The sequence below is a fragment of the Microtus ochrogaster genome, chromosome 2, assembly GCF_000317375.1.
Source record: "Microtus ochrogaster isolate Prairie Vole_2 chromosome 2, MicOch1.0, whole genome shotgun sequence".
NCBI classification, from domain to species: domain Eukaryota; kingdom Metazoa; phylum Chordata; class Mammalia; order Rodentia; family Cricetidae; genus Microtus; species Microtus ochrogaster.
Genome location: NC_022010.1, coordinates 31,332,620 through 31,336,963, shown reverse-complemented (window position 1 = coordinate 31,336,963; position 4,344 = coordinate 31,332,620). Strand labels below are relative to the sequence as shown.

Here is a 4,344-nt window from a genome sequence, read left to right as displayed (position 1 = left end):
CTCCAAAACCACAGAGAAACCCTGTCTCGAAAAAAAAACAAAAACAAAAAACAAAATTTGTCACTTGTATTGGTTTAATAAAATGCTGATTGGAGAGTAGCCAGGCAGAAAGTATAGGAGAAGAGACCAGAATAGGAGAATTCTGGGAAGAGGAAAGGCTCAGTCTGGAGTTGTCACCTAGATGCAGAGGAAGCAAGATGAGAATGCCTCACTGGTAAAAGGTACCAAGCATCGTGGCTAACACAGACAAGAATTATGGGTTAATGTACGATGCAAGAGTTAATTAATAAGAATCCTGAGCTAATAGACCAACCAGTTTATAATAAATGTAGGGCTCTGTGTGTTTATTTGGGACTGAATGGCCTTGGAACCAGGAAGGACAGAAACCTCTGTCAACAGTGCAGGCCTGGGTTCATCACTTCTGGGAAGAGCACTTACCAAGCCCAGGCTTGACCTCCAGTACCCAAGATAAAATTTTATTCACAGAATAATGATGTAATTAATAGGTTAGTTGACCAATTTAATAGGTTAGTCAATTTGACTAATAGGTTAGTTGACCACAATTTCTATTTTCTTCAAATAAAGCAGGGGTCTCAGGGATAGTCAATGTGTGTTTCCCCACTGATGGAGAAAGGTCATTGGTTAAAAAATAAAGAAACTGCTTGGCCCTCATAGGTTAGAACATAGGTGAGTGGAGTAAACAGAACAGAATGCTGGGAGGAAGAGGGAGTGAGCTCAGACTCGATAGCTCTCCTCTCTGGGGCAGACATGATGAAGCTCCGACCTAGGATGGACATAGGCTAGAATCTTCCCGGTAAGTGCACTTGGGGTGCTACACACATTATTAGAAATGGGCTAGTCCAGGTGTGAGAGTTAGCCGAGAAGAGGCTAGATATAATGGGCCAAGCAGTGTTTAAAAGAATACAATTAGTGTGTTGTTATTTCGGGGCATAAACTAACCAGGCAGCTGGGAGCTGGGTGGCAGGAAAGCAGCCTGCAGCTCCTACAACACCCCACCTATAAAATGGGGATAGGAAGATCCAAGTAAGACAGGAAGTGTTCCCAGAAAATTATGGATTGCTTAAAGACCACATGGTGCACTATTGAAAAGCAAAGACTAAAATAGAAAAGGATCTGTTTAAATGTTCTGATTTGTTTTCTATTGCTGTGATGACCATGACCAAAGCAACCTGGGGAGGAAAGGGTTTGTTTGGCTTCCACAGTCTGACCAAAGTTCTTGCAGAAGGGAATCAGGGTGGGAACCTGGAGGTGGGATTTGACACAGAGGTCAGAGGTCATGCAGGAGCACTGATTACTGGCTTGCTCCCCATGGCTTGCTCAGCCTGCTTTCTTATTAGCACTCAGAGTCACTTGCCTAGGGTTTGCACCACCCACAGTGGTCTGGGCCCTCTTACAACAATCATTAATCAGGAAAGTACCTCACAGACGTGCTCATAGGATAAACTGATGGAGGTGGTTCCTCAATTCAGCTTCCCTCTTCCCAGATTTACACAGGTTTGTGTCTAGTTGACCAAAACCAATCAAGGTAAATGTAAAGAGCCAGAGGCAGGAACGGAAGGGGAAGTTGGAAGCCAGAGTGACAAACTGAGGTTAAGACTGACTGACCTCTTTGACACTGTCCTCAGTACTGAATGGCTGATGTGTCAAGTGCTCTGTGGAGTATCTGAGGATATAAGCTGAGCAGTTTAAGAAAGTCAGTGGCCTAATCAAATAGTAGAGTACGAAACGATATGTCTTGTAGCAAGTGCGTGAACTAGCTTTTTTCCAAAAATGGACTCTGGTCCATTCCCTATGGAGGGATACCCTGTTCAGCCTATATACAAGGTGGGGGCCCTTGCTCCTGCCTCAACAGAAGTGATGTGACAGACTTAGCCTCTGTGAGGAGTGGATGGGGGTTAGGAGAGGGGAAAAGTGGGGGGAATTGGAGGAGGGAAGGGTTGGGGAACTGGGATTGGTATGTAAAATAAAGATTGTTTTAGCATTGGTGGTGCACGCCTTTAATCCCAACCCTCAAGAGGCAAAGGCAGGCAGATCTCTGTGAGTTTGAGGCCAGCCTGGTCTACAGAGTGAGTGCCAGGACAGGCTCCAAAGCTACAGAGAAATCCTGTCTCCCCCATCCCTCAAAAAAAAGATTGTTGTGGGGTTTTTTTTTTGTTTTTGTTTTGTTTTTTTCTAAATGAAGTATGGCCATCTGTGCCTGGGCTATTCCCCTTTCATCTCGTTCAGATCTCAGTTCAAAGGTCACCTTTTCTGCTCTGCACCCCTTTCTTCATCTTCTTTCCACAGCTTTTGTCACTGTCATTCCATCCTCATTGAGCAAGAAGTCTCCCCTACAACACATGCACATCACACACCACATACACCACACAACACACACATACACACAACACATCCACAACACAGACAGCACACACAACACATACATACATACAACATATCCACAACACACACATACAACACATCCACAACATCCACAACACACACAATATACATACACACAACACAACACACACAGCACATACATACACACAACACATACACAACACACACAGCACACACAACACATACACACAACACACCTATAACACACACATATATACAACACACAACACAAACATAACACACATATACACAACACACACAACACAAACATAACACACATAGCATACAACACATACACAATACACACGTAACCCACATACAACACAAATGCACATGCACACAACACACATAACACATGCCACATATACCACACACATATACACACCACACATATACACAACATACATAAAACACACACACACACTAAATCCTCACACCCAGAATGTGTAAAAATAATAATAGTTAGTTGGTTAAGTCATTAAGTTTTAGCTTAGGGAGAAAAATCTGACTTTCAGCCTAGGTATTAAATGTGATAGACATTGCCCCAAGACAAGAATTTCAGTTTTTAAAAATTAAACATAATAGAGCAATTCAGTCCTTTTAACCTAAGACCATTAAGTTTAATATCTAACCTAAGAGAGAAAAATGACGGCAGATTTGGACACGGTGAGCTTAAAATACCTGCAAACGCGACAACACAACTGACTGGGGCAGTTTGACCTGGCCTTGCTGCTGTTTCTATGACTCATAAGCGACAAATCTCATGACAAGGTCTCCCAGGACAGTCAAGAGAATTCTCATCTGTGCAGCCATGAGCTTGGCTCTCAGCCCTGCCTTCTCAGGAGAAGTAATGTCTTGTGTTCTACAGCTCTGACCAGTTCATGAGAGGAACAAGGGCTGCAAATATGGGTTTCAAACTGGCATATACCTTATTCAATTCTTTTTTTTTACAGAATAATAAACACCTTTATTACATGAGCTATGACGGATGGTTTATTTGCCTTTCCGAGCTTTGATCTTCCTCAGATAGAACTCCAGCTCCTTGCCTTCTAGCACATAGCCATTGGCTCTGCCACACTGGCCTGGTCTTGAGGTGATACAGGCCAGAAGCCTGCCCTGCTGGAACTGCTCCTCCAGAAGACTGCTGATCATGGCGTTCTTTTTCCCTTCATCGTATTTCTTCTGAATTTTCTTTGGTCATTTTTTGTTTAATATTTCTTCCTCCTCAGGAGTCAGCTTGGCCCCCTTCTTGCTGCCCAGGGGCAGTGCATAGTGGGACTCGTACCACTGTGGGTACTGTGCTGTCAATGAGCACGATGCAGTCCTTGACCAGAGTCTTGGTGCGGACCAGCTCGTTATTGGATGCATTGTAGACGACATCAATGATCCTTGTCTTGCGAGTACAACACACTCAGAACCCCAGGAAAAGTTGACCACATCCAATCTTAGGGCACGGCACTTCTTATTGCCTCCTCGCACGCGGACCGGACCGTGTGGATGCGATGAGGGCCAATCTTAGTGTTAGCCGCAGGCCGTCCCAGCTCATACTTCCACTTCTTGTGGTAGGGCTTTCTCTTACCCCCGGTCTTGCGGCGCTTGTGCCAGTTGTCCCGAGAGATGCCCATCGCTCGACCTTATTCAATTCTTAATAAAAGTACTTATGTGCACGTGTGTGGACCTGAATCGCACACATACATGCAGCACACCACATGCATACAGTGCCCATGGAGCCCAACAGAAGACACCAGACGTGGAGACAGATGGCTGAGAGCTGCCATGTGCGTGCTGGGATTGAACCCAGGTCCTCTAGAAGAGCAGCCAGTGCTCTTAACCACTGAGCCGTCTCTCCAACCCCATGAAATCCCTGCTTTCAATGTCTCCCCTTCTGACATCACACCCACTCCCCCTTCACAAAATTTTTATATAGGGGCTGGAGAGATG

General features: G+C 44.8%; 1 pseudogene; it reads right to left on the bottom strand.

The window, feature by feature from the left end:
* Positions 1-3,367: 3,367 nt before the first annotated feature.
* On the bottom strand, positions 3,368-4,029 carry LOC101996076 (annotated as a pseudogene).
* Between the last annotated feature and the right edge of the window lie 315 nt (positions 4,030-4,344).